Source organism: Lepus europaeus, chromosome 13 (genome assembly GCF_033115175.1).
Source record: "Lepus europaeus isolate LE1 chromosome 13, mLepTim1.pri, whole genome shotgun sequence".
In the NCBI taxonomy this organism is placed as follows: domain Eukaryota; kingdom Metazoa; phylum Chordata; class Mammalia; order Lagomorpha; family Leporidae; genus Lepus; species Lepus europaeus.
In genome coordinates, this window is record NC_084839.1 from 85,334,969 (window position 1) to 85,352,567 (window position 17,599).

At 50.9% G+C, this 17,599-nt stretch overlaps 1 protein-coding gene across 1 annotated transcript in view; it reads right to left on the minus strand.

Moving 5' to 3' along the window:
• The window catches only part of ACOXL (acyl-CoA oxidase like), a 347,688-nt gene that overhangs the window by 258,838 nt on the left and 71,251 nt on the right, over positions 1-17,599 (minus strand). The gene's annotated exons all lie outside the window — the stretch shown is intronic.

Here is a 17,599-nt window from a genome sequence, read left to right on the forward strand (position 1 = left end):
TCCCTGGGAACACAGGACTGTCTGCTATTTCACAATGCATACGTATAGGTTAGGTATTTGGCAAGCCATCGGGAATAGCCTTGCATGTTCTCTTGTAAAGCTGTCTTTACCTGTTTGAAGCATTTTCTCAGGCGGTATCTCATAAGAGCACAGAAAGTTCATGGAAAATGGAATTTAAAATGGAATTTAAAAATAAGTTTATTTTAATGGAAAAAATTGAAGTCCATGCATAGCTTTTTCATAACATACATTTCCATGAACTTCTTGAAGGTTTCTATTCTGCATACATTTCAAAACTTCTTACATCAAAACAGGACATAATTAATTCCATTTTCCCACAAACCTTTGAAAACACATGTATTCACAGTGTGTTTACCGCTATGCCCAGGGTAATGGAGATTTCTAGTATCCCAGAAAGAATTTGGTGTCTCCTAAGTGGCTATGTGGCCTTGGGAAAATGCTCACCCACTCCGAGCATGGATACCCTTCCTCCAGAACAGAATTGATACCGCCCACCTTAGGGACTGTGACATTTAACTGGGGCTATAGTCACACAGCCTGCTGTCTAAAGTATTGCACACTGCTGTCTCATCCACATCAAGATAGCTAAATTTTAAGGTCAAGGGTAACTGTTGGCAACTGGCAGCATCACTGTTTTGTTGTTGTTTTTTTCTACCCTTGCTTTGAGTTCTACAAAAAAAGAGTAACAGGCATAGAAGTAAAAAAAAAAAAAAAAACCAGCAGAGCTCTAAAGAGCAGCTTGGTCTCCACCAAAGGCTTTCTTTTGTCCTGCCTGCTTTCATCACAGAAGACTTGTGATTTTTACTTTTATTTTAATTTTTTGACAGGCAGAGTGGACAGTGAGAGAGAGAGACAGAGAGAAAGGTCTTCCTTTGCTGTTGGTTCACCCTCCGATGGCCGCCGCGGCCGGTGCAATGCACTGATCTGAAGCCAGGAGCCAGGTGCCTCCTCCTGGTCTCCCATGTGGGTGCAGGGCCCAAGCACTTGGGCCATCCTCCACTGCCTTGCCGGGCCACAGCAGAGAGCTGGCCTGGAAGAGGGGCAACCAGGACAGAATCTGGCACCCCAACCGGGACTAGAACCTGGGATGCCGGCGCCGCAGGCAGAGGATTAGCCTATTGAGCTGTGGCGCTGGCCAGAAGACATGTGATTAAAAAGAAGATTCTAAAAGGCTTCCTTTAAGCAAAACAGGGCTCTGGAGAGTCTATGAGCTCCACTAGCAGAGTTCCGTGGAGCACAGGTTGGTAGCTTCCTTCCCTGGACTCCACCTCCTGGCCACCCATGGGGCAGGAGGTATAGGCTGGGCAGAGCACTGACCTCGGGGCCCCTGACCCTACTGCAGAAGGACCCTGTTTCTATCTCTTTCAAAGGAAGGAAACACAAACTCAGAAAATCTTGTTCTCTCTGGGGTCAGCAAGGAGGGCCTACATCTCCCCTGGGTTGAGCAGGAGCCCCCAGGCCTCTTCCAGGTGGTCACCCTCCATAAATTTTACAGAGTTTATTTGAGCCAACACTTCACGAATTGGGCAGCCGTGCCAGCCAGAAGTGGCTCAAAATTTCTCCCACACTATAGATTGTGTTTATAGCTAGAAAACAGGAAGCAACATACAGAAACAGCAGATTGGCTGTAGTCAGAATGCGCCTGATCCTGTTTTGTTAGCTGTTGGCCTCTATTTGGCTGGGGACTCAGCTACTTGTTACAAAAGTACTCCCGAGCTAGCTTCACTGTGTACAGAGAAATCTTAAGGTCAAACTTAAATTATGTATGGAGGCAGCTTTAGGCCAAACTTAATTCAATTTAGCAGGACCAACAATACCAATTGCATTATCCACCCACCATCTGCCAATCTCCTCTAGAAGTTGCCTCAAGCCCCTGCTGTGCAGCCCGGTATACCTGACACCCGCCCTCTTCCCAGCCCCCACATTTAACACCTCCTCCCTCACCTGTGATACTGCCCTCCCTTCAGGGTCACCGCAGGCACACTGTGCGTTTTTACCTCTACCTAGTCTGTGCTGGAGACTTGCTAAATACTGGTCAGGTGCCATTCAAGTCCCAGATACTCTGTTTCCTGTTAATGCTTCCTGGGAGGCAGCAGATGATGGCCCAAGTGTCTGGGACCCTGCCACCCACATGGGAGACCAGACAGAGGCTCCTGCTTTGGCCTGGTTCAGGCTGCCTGTTGTGGACATATGAGGAGTGAATAAGTAGTTGGAAGTTAGTGCCCTTACTCTCTCTCTCTCTCTCTCTCTCTCTCTCTCTCTCTTTCTCTCCTCTTCCCTGTCACTCTGCCTTTCAAGTATATGAAAATAAATAAATGGACCTTTAAAAAAATACATGTTCTGCATTTCATTTCTTCTTCCTTTAAAAAAGAAAGAGAGAGAATGAGAGTAGGACAGACAAGGTAAAATAATCAGTTGCCTCCCAAATATTCAGTCACACCTTGTGGGTTATCAACAGGGTAGGCCCCTCCACCACCAATGAAAACCAAGCCAGGGAGGGATGAGAGGGGGCTCAGGGAGCATGAATGAGTCCTACTGTGGTCTGTATCTCTATCCATGCATTGACAACCATAAATGGATCCTAGGTGATCTTCCATTTTTGAGGGACCTACTATTCTCTCCTGTTAGTAGCACTAATTGAATGTGATTTATTTTTTTTAAAAGATTTATTTATTTATTTATTTATTTGAAGACAGAGCTACAGAGAGGTAGAGGCAGAGAGAGAGAGAGAGAGAGAGAGAGAGAGAGAGAGAGAGAGGTCTTGCATCTACTGGTTCACTCCCCGGATGGATGCAATGGCCAGAGCTGTGCCATTCCGAAGCCAAGAGCTTCTTCTGGGTCTCCCACATGGGTCCAGGCCCAAGCACTTGAGCCATCTTCTACTGCTTTCTCAGGCCATAGCAGAGAGCTGGATTGGAAGTGGAGCAGCCAGGACTAGAACCGGCGCCGATATGGGATGCCAGCACTGCAGACGGCAGCTTTACCCGCTACGCCACAACACTGGCCCCATAATGTGATTTCACTTCTATGTTTAAATAAACAATGAAACATAAAAAGGAAGAGCGCTTTCAGGGACTACTGGAGATTGTTTTACCCACATGAAGCCAACACAGCACATGAGCTTCTTAATGACAGATGTAACTCAGTCTGTGACAGCTGAGCACGGAATGCCTGCCAGCAAAAAGGAACAAATACTGAGCTGGCCCCAGGAGGTCTGGGGCAAGTTTCTTCCACCTGTGTTTGCACCAGGAGATTCTCTGTTGTGAGTGACGTTGCACGTATGACAGGACACTTAACAACATCCCTGGCATCTCCCACTAGACACCAGGACAGGCCTCTCCCAAGACGGGGACAACCAGAGATAGCGTCCAATATTCCTGGGGAGCCAAATCACCCCAGTTTGCAACCACTGGTCTCGAAGGAGCATAAATAAATAACCACACGATGTGGCCCCATGCACGGGGCCAGAACACAGGATCCAGTACGAGCCACCATTAACAGGAATGAGGAGGGGAGCGTTTGTTCTCTGGAGACCTGCAGATACCCAGGTGGGAAGGCATGGATGGGGCCCCTCTGCCCTCCGAGCACTCAGATAAATCAGAAGGAGCCTCCTCAGTTCATCTCCCTTTGCCTAGGCCCAGCAGATGCAGGGGGTGCAGGGGGGCTGTCTCTTTAGAAGCCCCAGGCCTCCATAGGCTCAGTTTGTGCACTCTGGAGGCTACAAAGTTCTTGATGTGTGGGTAGTTTGAGCCACATGAGAAGCCAAATTGTGACTCAGACAGCAAAAGTTGCCTATAGATAGGGCACCTTGGTGCCTGCAGCGAGGCAAGTCTAGAACTCTCTGCGGCTAACAGAGCCCCTGGATGACATCTTGTCCATTTAACTGCCCATTAAACCTTGAGAAACACTCTTCAGAGGGAGTCCAGAAGAGCAGCCTGTGAGCCAGGCCCCCAGCTCATCACCCCAACCAGAGAACCCACAGCCTTCCTGCCCAACAGAAGGGGAGGGCTGCCTGAGCCCACTCTCCAGTCTAGGGTCCCCTGAGCTCTTAGGGGCACTGGAACAGCGGGCTGGGCTTGGCTTTCTTCCCTCCAGAGTTGGTGCAGGAGCCTGAGGTCACATCGCAGGAGGTGTTGCAGGGCCCCGGTGAACTCACTCCCACCCTCTAACATAGGCTCACTGGGCCAGGGCAACACGGCACCAGCAAGGGAATACGGGAACGGCAGCCCCGATTCTAACTCTGCTTACTTTTACCCTGTGCTTCTCCCTCATCCAGCCGGGCTGTCCTGAACCTCCCAGAAGGAGCCGGCCTCCCCCGGTCCCAGCAGCTTCTCTCAGCATAAGGAGCACGTTGGTGGTCTTCCTCCGGACTTGTTTCTCTTCTGCCCTGAGCCAGGTGACCCTGTCCCCCCCACCCTCCGTCCTGCTCTTCACAGCAATCAAAGGTTTGTTGGGAGTCGAGGTGACACCTGCCACATTCCCTCCGTCACTGGTGAGATCTGGAAACAGCGCACCCCATTCCCAGAGTCTCCGGGGAGAGACCTGTTGGCCGATGAGCTTTCCAGATGGATGAATGAGTAGCCTTTCCCGGAACGTGAACTCGGGCACCTGTGCTTGCTCCTGGAGGGGAAGAGCGCCCCTCACCCACTCCCCCCCGGCAGCAGCCTGTGGGTAAAGGACAAGGTCAAATCCGATTGCCTCAGGCTGACCAGCCTCACTCAGGCCCCATTCCATCTGGAACGTCCACGGCTGACAGAAGACCTGACTGCACCTGTGTTTACGAGAAAAGCCTCAGAAAGACGAGCGGGCTAAGCTGAGCGCGGTCACTCGTTCAACAGCGAGCCGTCGCTGCAAATGTCAAGTGAGCAAAAACGTGAACCCCGGCCTCACTCCGGGCCTGGAAAACACAGTTCTGGAACACTGAGCAATAGGGCTAGCCACGTGGCCCCACACCAGGGCCCAGGAACCCCCTACCGTAGCCCTCTTTCACCAAGTTCACTGAGGAATGACTGGAGCACAGGAAGAGCGCCCTCTTGATGCGCCACACTTTTGTGAGTTTCTGAAAATATATGTAGTATACCAGCCAAAATCGAGATTTAGAGTCTGCCCCCATCCCCCGTCCTCAACACATTCCTCTGGTCGATCCCACCCCCACCATCAGGGGTCTGCTTTCTTCCCTAGAATGTCACGCACACAGCCTCCTAGGTTGTGTGCACTTTGGGGTCTGGCTTTGTTCCCTCGGCGCGACGCCCTGCACAGCACCTGTACAGGTGCTCATCCCTGTGGGATGAGCAGACTCATTCTGGGGTTGTTTCCAGTTTGGGGCTGTTGTGAACAGAAGTGCTATGACACGTGCACACAAGTCTGTGTGAACGAATATTCTCACTTCTCCTGTGAGGCTACCAAGGAGTGGAATCGCAGGATCGCCCGGTAGGCGAAGGCTGACTATCATAAGGAACCATCCAAAGGTTTTCTCCAAAGTGGCCCTTTTGTTTTCAGCGTGGTATCAGAGCCGGAGCCACTCCACATCCTCGGCAGCACGTCATACTGTCAGGGTTGGCTTTGGGGGGTTGTTGCTGTTGTTTGCTTTGAGGGATTTTTTGTGGGGAGAGGTTAGGGGTGGTACTGGTGGTTTTATTTTTAAGCAATCCTAACATACAGTATGTGTATTGGTATCTCATTCTAATCTTAAGTTGCGTTTCCACAATGACAAATGATGTTGACCATCTCTTCATGTTCGTATTTCCCATCTCTAGGTCTTGTTTGGCAAAGTATCAGTTCAAGTGTTTTTGCCCATTTATTACATTGTGTTGTTATGTTCTCTTGTGAAGGGGTGGAGAGTTCTCCGCATATTCTGGATCTAACCCCTTATCAGATATGTGTTTTGCAACTATTTTCTCCCAGCTTGTGGCTTGTCTTTTCATTTCTTAGCAACATTTTTCAAAGAGCAGATGTTTTTAATTTTGATAAAATCCATTTTTACCAACTTTTCCCTTTAGAGTTCATGTTTTCTGTGTCTAAAGAAAACTTTGCCTAGCCCAAGGTCAGAGAGATTTTTCTCCTACATTTTCTTCTAGAAAGTTTGAAGTTTTAGGTTTTACATATGGAATCATGACTGTCTTTGTTCATTGTTTAGGTATAGAGTCAGTTTTCTGGTTTTTTTTTTTTTTTAAGTATAGATTTCCAATTGTTGCATTTATTTAAAAGGCTCTTTTCTTTTCTCCTTCCAATTACCCTGACGATCTTTGTTGAAAATCAACTGGGTCTACCTTTTGTTTTTTCTTCCATCCTATAGACCCATACATCTGCCTTTGCAGCAATACCCCTCAGTCTGGGTTACTGTGGAAAGAGATTCTCTAAGTCTTGCACTGCACTCTTTCACAGAATTGCTTTGGCTGGTTTAGGTATTTTGCCTTTATATATATATTTTTAATTGGGTTGTCAATTTCTACATAAAAGCCCACTGGAATTGTGAGTTGTGTGGAATCTCTGGATCGATCTGCTTTGGGTGCTTGGTCATTTTAAAGTAAGGGAAGGGTCATTTGGGGGAACAGCTGTTACAGAAGACTAACTAGAGCCACCCAGGCCCAGTTTGGCCTCCTAAATGACCTAGGCTCTAAGGACATATGCTGACATGGAAGGCCACGTGGGTGAGATGGGAACACAGCCTGCGTGGGACACAGACGGGAAGACTGAGAGCTGGGGTCTGACCTGAGAAGCAGCCCTGAGACCTGACAACAGAGAGGAGCATGGTCCCTTGACAATTGTTCCCAAAGGAGGTGACATTCAAGGGGCCACACAGGAAGAACAGGGCTCCGGTCCTGCAGAAGAGAAGAGGAAACAAGGGCAGAGGAGCCTGGACGTTCTCTGCAAGGAAGCAGGCACTGGGGATGAGACCTCGAATCCCACGGTCAGCATCAGGACTCTGTCCTGCAGGCATGGAAGACCAGGGCGGCTTCCAGGTGGGAAGAGCACAGTCAGTTCCGTGTGGGGGGAAGAGTCCCCTTGTTGGCAAGCTTGTGGGTGTGGCAATAGGCATGTAATGAGCAGTTCTGGGGAACAGACATAGGCCAGACCAGAAAGCCCCTAGCAGACGGAATTCAAGAGAAGGAAGGGAAGCAGAGGAAGAAATGCCACCTACTTCCTTACTCCCCTGGGTCCTGAAGAGGACCTACCTCTCACCTGGCACTTCCGCCTCCCCACTAGGATCTCAGAGGGACTTCCTATGAATATCCATGGTCTGCCCTTAAGGACAATGTTTTGTGTTAGGGTTATCTAGCAAATGCAACTTTCCAGAAGATGGCTTTGCTTTTAAGATGATACCATTGGGACTCCGCATATCAATCTGGCCAGAGCATCACTATGAAGTTTGAAAAAGAGACAGACGGGGCAGCCAGCCAGAGAGACCTAGTGACAGAAACAACTGCTACTCCCTGGGAGGGGAGAAGGGCAGAAAGGCTTTTTGTTTATTTTTACAAACTTTGGAGAACAACCGTCTCCTCCAGCTGTCTCCACAAGATCAAATCGGCCCCAGCTGGGAGTGGCAAGGCATCTGCCAACATCGGACATCAGAATCTCACAGGTCCGATCGCCCTGTTCCTTGTCTCGTCCTCCCTTTTACATTGCAACATGACAAATGCACTTGTTCATTGATGCGGCCTGTCCATTCAATGAGTGCTCTAAGTCATCTATGAACTTCAAACTCTGCTCCTAATCGAAATCAGAGCACAGAAGTACACGATGCTCTCATCCCACGAGAGGCCACCTGAGTTCACTCCGAACAAAAACATGCACTCCCTCTCAGAACGACTGCCTGGCCACTGGGGCATGTTCGTGACAGCCAAGGTCAGGGAGAGTGCAACTGCACGGCTAGGGCCCCCCGTCCTGGCTTTCCTCTGCCAGCCCTCAGGAGATGCCGAAGCCTTGTAGGGGGTTGGCAGCCTGTAAGTCCAGCCTGAGGCTGGAACGGGATCCTATCTTAAAATCTAAGTAACTGTCTAAAAGCCACACCTCTCTGGACCTCCATTTAGCTATAACACAACCAAATGGAACATTTGCTTCCTTCCTCATTAGATTAAGACAAGCGACAGAAAACAAAACAAATGCTTCTGTTGGGGTCTAGTTCACAGTTCTCATGCTCTGCCCTGTGAGCTTTTCTTAGAAACACGGGCATAGACGCATGTGCAAAACTCCTGAGCCATTGGCTCGCGAGGCTCCTCCTGTGTCAGGCAAGCAGAGCTAATGTGACGTGCCCACCTCAGGACCCATTTCCTCTCTCCTCTGCCCTCAGGGGTACCCACCAGCAGGGAGCGAGCATCTTTAGACTGAAGCCCTGGGTCGGGCAGGAAGAACATCTGAGCTGTCTTTCAATCTTGAAGAAAAAGAAAAACACAAACACCCACACAGAGGGGAACAATTTCCCCACTGCGTGGGCGGGGGAGCCCCAGAGCTGTTATCTGCAAAGGGCACTTCTGGGGGTACCCAGCTGTCACCCCCATGTGGATTCCACCCAAAAACCTCAACCAAGCCAAACAGTGGGGAAGGCACATCAAGAGGCAATTTTCCACTCTGACAAGGACCTGACTTCACAAAAATCAAAGAAAACATCAAAATAACAAAGGCACGTGGGCACGGCCTGTTGTTGGGCGCATGGTCGGCCATGGCAGATGTTCCTCTTGCTCTGGATGTCAGACACCTGTGTCATTTTCCACCCCAGATCCCTCAGCTCACTGCCCACACAGTGGCTCATGTGTGCACGCACACATGCACGCACACACTCCTAGACTGCACAGACAGGCCTGGAGTAATTGGTCGAGTGAGATTTAGAGGTGTGTCTGAGGACAAGAGTGGAAGTGGTTGGGATGAACACAAGGGGTGTGTGTGTGTGTGTGTGTGTGTACCAGGTGGGGGGTGTTCTTAACCCTGAACGTCATTCATTTTAACAATTTAATAATTCACTTGGTATCAACATTGTGGCACACTTCCAACACCAGCATCCTACATGGGCACCAGTTTGAGTCCCAGCAGCTCCACTTCCAATCCAGCCCCCTGCTGATAAGCCTGAGGAAAGTATCAGAAAGTGGCCCAAGTATTTGGGCCCTAAACCCATGTGGGAGACCTGGATGGAGTTCCTGGCTCCTGGCTTTCTGCCTGGCACAGACCTGGCTATTGTGGCCATTTTGGGAGGGGGCCAGTGGATGGAAGATCTTTCTCTGTGTGTGTCTGTCCATCCCCCAACTACACCCCGGTCTCTCTTTCAAATAGGTAAATAAATCTTAAAAAAAAAAAAAGACACCACTTTGTTTTTGTTTTTGTTAGATTTTATTTATTTATTTATTTATTTGAGAGGTAGAGTTACAGACAGTGAGAGGGAGAGAGAGAGAGAGGTCTTCCATCTGCTGGTTCACTCCTCAGATGGCCGCTACGGCCAGCACTGCGCCAATCCGAAGCCAGGAGCCAGGAGCTTCTTCCCAGTCTCCTATGCAGATGCAGGGGCCCAAGCACTTGGCTCATCTTCCACTGCTTTCCCAGGCCATAGAGAGAGCTGGATTGGAAGAGAAGCAGCAGGGACAGGCACCCATATGGGATGCCGGCACCGCAGGAAGAGGATTAACCTACTGCTCCATGGTGCCAGCCCCAACACCACTTTGAATGCTCGCATCCCTTATCAAAGTTCTGGGTTCAAGTCTCAGCTCTGCTTCCGATTCTAGCATCCAACTGATGCATAACATGGGAGGCAGCAGATCATGGCTCAAGGACTTGGGTCCCTCCTACCCACATGGGAGACCCGAATTGAGTTCTTGGCTCCTGACGTTGGCCTGCTCCAGCTCTGACTTTGCAGGTATTTGAAGAGTAAACCAGCAGATGAAAGATCTCCGCCTATCATCTATCTACCTATCTATATCTCTATGTTTACCTTTTAAAGAAAAATAAATTTTTAGAAATTGAAAAGAAGTAACTAACAGGAGAACAATGTGGTTTTCCCTCAAAAATGTAAAGTTGGAATCGCTGTATGATTCAGAAATCCCACCTGCAGGTGTATACCCAAAAGCGGTGAAAGCAGGGACTCAATGGAGAGGACTGGCACTCCCCTGTTCACGGTAGCACTATTCATGGTGACCAAAAGACAGAGGCCACCCCAGTGTCCATCAACAAGTGACAGGGTAAACAAAATGTGATATCTACACACAGCAGAAAGTTATCCAGCCTCAAAAAGAAAGGAAATTCTGGCACATGCTGTCATGGATGAATCCTGAAGACATTATGTTAAGTGAAATAAGCCAGTCACAAAAAAAAAAAAAAACAAATCCCAGGCCAGTGCCGCAGCTCACTTGGCTAATCCTCCACCTGCAGCACCGGCACCCCAGGTTCTAGCCCTGGTTGGGGCACTGGATTCTGTCCTGGTTGCCCCTCTTCCAGGCCAGCTCTCTGCTGTGGCCTGGGAAGGCAGTGGAGGATGGCCCAAGTGCTTGGGCCCTGCACCTGCATGGGAGACCAGGAGGAAGCACCTGGTTCCTGGCTTCGGATCAGCCCAGCGCTGGCTGTAGCGGCCATTTGGGGGGTAAACCAACGGAAGGAAGACCTTTCTGTCTCTCTCTCTCACTGTCTAACTCTGCCTGTAAAAAAATAAAATAAAATAAAAAAATAAAAATCCCAGGTGATGCCACTAACATGCATAGAAGTCATAGACGCAGACAAGTAGAGTACTGGTCGTCAAGGAGAAGGAATGGGAGGAAGGGGAGTTACAATCTAGGGTGAAGAGAAAGTTCCGGATTTGGACAGTGACATGGCCAAGCAACAACATGAACAGGCTTGATGCCAGTGAACTGAAGACTTGCAAACAGGTGAAACGGTGCTAGTTTGTGCCCCTCCAAATCTCAAGCACTGAAACTCAGTGGCCACTGGGATGGGTATTAGGAGGTGAAACCCTTAAGAGATGACCAGGCAGGGAGGGCTGCTCCCTCACGGATGCGATTCAGGTCCTCATCAAAAGCTCAGCAGTGTCGTGCTCACTTCCCCTCCCCCTCTGCCATGGGAAGACACAGCACTCTAGACAAGGAAGCAGCGGGCACACCCTCACCAGACACCACACCTACAGCGCCTTCATCTCCAACTTCCGGGCTCCAGACCTAAGACGAAGAAACTTTGTCTCCTTACAAATGACCCCAGCTACAGTATCATTGCAGCCATACAAACTGGCTAGGACAAATGGTCCATTTGATATTGGGCATATTTTACAAAAATAATAATAAAGAAATCAACAAAAGGATAAAATATTCAGCTAATCTAAATAGGTGTGTAGGATTCAACCAGAAACCCACACCCTTGACCTTCCTCCTCCTGGATGGGAGAGAGGCAGGTGAGAGGGCCGGGTATCAGATGGGACAGAAGAGCTACGACAAGGCAGTGCAGCCCCCTGCAGGCATCTAAGAGCAAAGGTCAACTCCTCCTGCACCTGTTGATGCCAGAGATGGCACAAAGCACAGGGGAGGAAGGGGTGGTGGTGCAGGCATGGCTTGCAAGCAGCTCCTCCATGATGCCGTGGTAAATGCCATCAGTTCCTGGAGACACGTGGATTCCTAAGACATGGGTTTCTTCCCCACCACAAATTTATGGATGCTGCCGTCCTTTCCGGAGTTTTCCAATAAGAATTCCTCACATTTCAGAAGCATGTTCTGGAAAGCTTAGGTAACCCTCACCCCCTTTAAAGTGGGAAAGCAGGAGGGAGGCCCAGCTGGCTCAGGCAGACGCCCCTGCAGGCTGCTCGCAGGGGTAAGCCTTTGATAAAGTCCACCGGATGGAAGGCTCCTCGGTCACCTGCCCGCCCTGGCTGATGGGAATCGGCCACTAACGCCTGGTGTCCATGCACCACTGCCAGCACTGTCTAATCACCCACTCCCCTCCTGAAGCCCCCACTCTCCTGTGCTGTTGGCACCAGCTGCTGCGGGCAGCCTTTTGCAAATACTGGCTCACCATCCCAGGTTCCCTGGCCCAGAGCTGGGTGGCGAAGAACCTTGAAACTTGCAGGGCGGCCCAGCAGGCGTCTTTGCTGGCCTCCCCCAGTTGTGACTTCTCCAGTGCATTGTGTGTTTGGCTTTTGCTGCATTCATGTAAATACCTGTGACTCCTGCACCGCCCTCAACACCCCAGAGCCAGCAGAGGGGACAGGAGAGCCTGGATGCAAAGAGCCCTGGAAACAGGAGGGGAAGCCACATGAGCCGGGGTGTCTCCTGTGAGCACACAGAATGTAGCTGGGGGGGAGTGGTTGCTGCTGCCACGCGTGTATGGGGGCTGGACCCTGAAGGGCCACGTTCATGTATGACTGACAACTGCTGAGTGTCCCCCTTGTGCTCCATCCAGTGATCCATGGAGCTGTGGTTTTGAGGGGTGGGTTCCAGGCTCAGGGCCAAGGCTGAACTCGTAGGACTACAGAAGCAATTGGAAGCAGCCAAGCTCATCCCACACCCCACACCTTCCCCAAACTCAGCCTCTCCTCCAAAGCAGGTCAAACGGTAATTGAACACCGTATGTCCCAAGGCACCTGTTTGAGCAGCCTCCCAGGGCATCTGCTTGAGTCAGCTGGGACTCCTCCCCACTTTCCCACTTGAAAGGGATGGAGACTACTTCATGTTCACCTCCTCTAAGAAGCCTGCCTTGATTGGCATACCTTTTCCTATGAGATTTGTGTCAGGGCAGGCGTGGAGCACAGTGGTTAAGTTGCTCCTGGAGACACCTGCATCCACATCAGAGTGAACAGATTTGAGCACAGGCTCCTCTCTCCATTCCAGCACCCTGCTAATGCAGCAGCAGTGGCTCACATGGGAGACCTGGGTTTGGTTTCTAGGAACGGTTTTGGTCTGGCCCAACATCAGCTGTTTAGGCATTTAGGAAGTGAATCAGTATATGGAAACTCTCTCTCTCTCTCTCTCTCTCTCTCTCTCTCTCTCTCTCTCTCTTCCTCCCTCCCTCCCTCCCTCCCTGCTCCTTTTCAGATTAAAAAAAAAAAGATTTGTGTCTATTCTCAAGTCTTCTTTCCACATATCTATAGTGCATCCCCAACTAGAAAGTACTTTGTAGCAAGGACAGTGTGTTCAATTTCTTTCCACAAGTGCTCCACATACAGACTCCACACAGAGAGAGGACTTCCATCTGCTGGTTCACTCCCCACATGACCACAAAGGCTGGAGCTGCACCTATCTGAAGCCAGGAGCCAGGAGCTTCTTCCAGGTCTCCCACGTGGGTTGCAGGGGCCCAAGGACTTGGGCCATCTTCCACTGCTTTCCCAGGCCACAGCAGAGAGCTGGATTGGAAGAGGAGCAGCTGGGACTAGAACTGGCACCCATATGGGATGCTGGCGCTTCTGGCCAGGGCTTTAACCTGTTGTGCCACAGTGCCGGCCCCACGGGGTTCTCATTTTAAAATCTGAGCGGGGCCTGGCCATTCTCTCTGCTCCCCACGTGACCCCTCCCCTGCACACACCCCTCCAGTGCCATGCTGCAGTCTCACCAGCGGCTGAACCAAGGGGACCTGCGCACTCCTGGGCTGTGGGCTTCCGAAACGGAGCCAAAGCCAACCTTCCCTTCACGAGTGGTTCCCCTTCAGCCTGGGGCTGCAGCAACAGAAAGCTGACCGACAGAGTGCTCCTTGGGGCCTGGCTTGCCACACGATCACGCAGCACCGCCCCCCGAGACCACCACACCCTGCCGACCCTAAGTCAGGCCCTCTGCCACAGCCCCCGATGCGCCGTGGGACAGGCCCTCTGCCACAGCCCCCGACGCGCCGTGGGACAGGCCCAGTCGCCCTCCCCTCCTTGGGAATAGTCTCTTTAGCTCTTCCTTCACTTTCGTTGGTCACTCAGGGCTGGGGGGCGGGGAGAGAAGCTGATTCTGATTTGTTGTTGAAACACAGCTTCATTTGGATACACTGAGAAATGCAATTGTTTTCCGTCTAATCAGAGGGGTTAAATAAACCTCCCGTAGAACGTGTGTCAGCAGTCAAACATAGGGCAGGGGCCCGTGCTCTGGCATAGTGAGTAAAGCTGTGCCTGCAGTGCTGGCATCCCATATGGGCGCCAATTTGAGACCCGGCTGCTCCACTCCTGATTCAGCTCTCTGCTATGGCCTGGGAAAGCAGTAGGAGATGGCCCAAGTCCTTAGGCCCAGAACCCACATGGGAGAACTGGAAGAAGCTCCTGGCTCCTGGCTTTGGATCGGCACAGCTCCAGCTGTTGCAGCCATCTAAGGAGTGAACCAGCAGATGGAAGACCTCTCTCTGCCTCTCCTCTCTCTCTCTGTAACTCTGCCTTTCAAATAAACAAATAAATCTTAAAAAAAAAAAAAAAAAAAAAGAGTCCACATACTGAGATGGGGAATGTGGCAGACTGCATTTTCCAAAGAGGACCACACTGCTGTCTCCCACCCCATACACTTGTGTCACAGCTCTTCCACTGAGAGGTGGGGTCTCTACGCCTTCCCTCTGAACACAAGTGGAGAATGTGGCTGCTCTGAGGATGGAGTAGGGTGAAGTGATGCTATGTGGCTTCCAAGGCTGCATTAGGGAGCAGAGGCAGCTTCCACCTACCCTTCTCTTTATGGGATTATGGGACACTCACCACCTACCCCTCTCTTTGTGGGACACTCACTCTGAGAAAGCCAAGAGCCATGCTGTGTGGAAGCACAAAGAAGCTCATGTGGAGATGAAGAGGCCCCGGCCAACAGCCAGACACACAAGTGAGCAAGCCTTCAGACGATTCAGGTCCTAGCCCAGAGTCTCCCAACGAAGCTCCAGACCCTGGGAAGCAGATGCAAGCCATCACCATGGCCATCTCCGTAGCCCTGACCTGCAGAACACATGCACGTGGTAAATCCTGATTTGGTGACATTAAGCAGCTGTGGACACTGGAGCAGGCTCTGTTAACACAGCCACAAGATGAGCAAGGCCAAGAATCCAAACTCTCTCAAAACAGCTTTCATCCAAGTCTTACTCACTGCTCTCTAGGGTTGAGACTTGGCAAGGATGGATTGTGGGGCAACCCTCCCCATGGCACCCACCATGGAGAGGGCCAGCACTTTGGAATTCGCACTGTCTTTGCCTTCTCGGTGCCTAACCCAGGCTTGGAGTGCTCTATCCATGACCTCTACTGTTCTTGATAACCCTTAGGATGGGTCATTCTAGATAAGCAGTGGGAGAGGGTAAGAAAAGTTGGGACATTTTCCTAAAAAAAAATTGGCTAGCAGATCACAGAGCCCGAGGCTGGAGGGACAGGTGACTTGTCCACCACCCGTCAACTGCCAGGCTGCAACCACATGCAGTGCTGGTCCCTCTGACAGCCACTGGCCATTGTCCAACTGGTTTCCCAACAAAGGATCATGGAAGAAACACCCTGGACCAGGGAGTTTGCAATCCACACTAGGAGCAAGTCTGAGGATTCAGAGGTGGACTCTCTCCATTTTCCCAAGTCTGAGTCTGAAGAGGCATCGCAGCCCTAGGCTGGGCAGGGACAGGCTCACAGGGCCCTGACAGCTGCCCCATGTCTTTCCCTTCATCACAGCCGAGCCCATCCTTAGCTTCTGTGGGGCCATGGCCAGGGACCCTGCTTTGTGCTCAGCCTCATAAACGCTGTCTACTGATCACACGTCTTCAGTGACGCCAGGCTGCTCTGGGGAGACAGGAGCCAAAGGGGAAAGCCGATGGCAACCCAGGCAAGGAGCTTCCTTCTAGAACTCACCCAGTGCCCTCAGTCCCAAGGGAAGGCAAATCTAAATGGCCAGGTGGTCTCCCTTCCCAGATGAAGACTGTGTTCAGTCCCGAGAAGAGTCTCCCCCAACCAATGTGGCACTGGGACAACAGAGAATGGCTCCAGGTACCCTGGGTGGCCTTTAGTGGGGAAACCAGAATCTTGTCTACAAACACAGACCTAGGCCCTGACAACCTCAGGGGGCAAAGGTCTCAGCCAGCTAGGACCTCCCCAGGTCTACACTCCCGCCTCACCACCACCACCATCTTACCTGGTCCCAAAGGAGCAGTTCACATTTAGAACATCTAGAAAAAGAGGCTCTTGCAAGTTCCTGTGGGAGCACTGCCCAGCCACTCTCTGCCCTGCTGCGACACACCCAGTGCCCAGGGGGCTGTCGGGTCCAGCTCAGGGCCAACGCCACGCCTCCTGAGTGTGCAGCCATTGTTTGTGTGCTTCCGTGCTGGGAGGGGAGCAGCGAGCTTCCAGGACAAGGTGCTTCTGCACACGGGGACTCGGATGCACACAGGCAATGGATGGGAGTCCACACACACTGCCCTAAAATACGGCTCAGCAGGAAAGTCACGCTCACTCCTCTCCCCTGAAGCAGGTCGTAAAGCCCTCCTCTGAGATGGGTCCTCCTTGCACACCCGGGGAGAGGAACAGCCCTATCTCAGAAGACTCGGGGTCACAGCGATGAGTTGGAGCAAAAAGAACTTGCTTAGCCCCCCACCTCCACGGTTCTTAACTTAGACCACCCCCCGCTTTGTCCAGCCACACTTCCCCACGACTGTGCACTTCTCCATCACACTGAAATAAAAAATACACAAGTCTCTGTTTCTTGGGTTTTCATTTCCTTACGAAGCCTTCCCTGTCAAGTGAAAGTCACGCTCCATAAATTTGCATGCTTTGTGTCTGGTGAGTCTCTTTTTCATTGTGGGGCCTCCGCCAGGAGCCTAGGGATGAGTGGAGAAAAGCTCTCTCTTTTCCCTTACACAGTCGTTGAGTTTCCCCGCACAGCTTCCTCCACAGGTGCCCAGAAGCAACCAACACGAACACCTCCTGCACGCTCAAATCCGTACCTGCCCTCTCGGCACTGCTCTCCAGCAGATTTCGAAGCCTCAACGATTGCTTATGATTGCTCAATTCACGTTCAAACTGAAACCATGCAGACATCTACTTATCAGGGTTTTTAGTAGGCAAACTTATTTTGCAACCAGGTAACATTGGGGGCTGTTGTGAACAGCTGACCAGATGTCACTGAGCCCAAAGCTACTCCTAGTGGGTGGCATATTGCGGAAGTTATGAGCAGTTTGTGTAAGGACAGGGCGGACTCAGCCTACTGCCCATCCTTTGGGGCTGGATCTTACTTTAATAAACTCAACACCTTAATGCATTCTAATGGATACCAAGGTGGAAAGGTTGATACTTAGAAACAAGCATTTGTAATACAAAATCACACTTATGGTTCAAGAAGCAGCTTTCTCACACAGTGCACTTGAGACAAAGGCAGACAACTTGAAGCAGTTAGCCATAGCCAGCTGCACCTAAGATGAATGGGAAGAGAGGGTCCATATGCAGGGGCAAAGGCTTCACACAGTCATTCCTGATTCCAGGTCCCACTCTGGGACAGGGTGTGTTACCCAGAGATCACTTCTTTGTTCTGGCTGTAGCACATCCCACCTTCTCGTGTTGAAGGAAACTTGCTACCTACCACCACTCTAGGCAAAGATCTCATTCCCCCACACAGAGACCCACTCTTGCCAATCAAACAGCTAGAACAATTTCATCTGTGATCTTGACATTCATGGTGCATGAAAACCCTTGAGACTCAAGCACACAAAA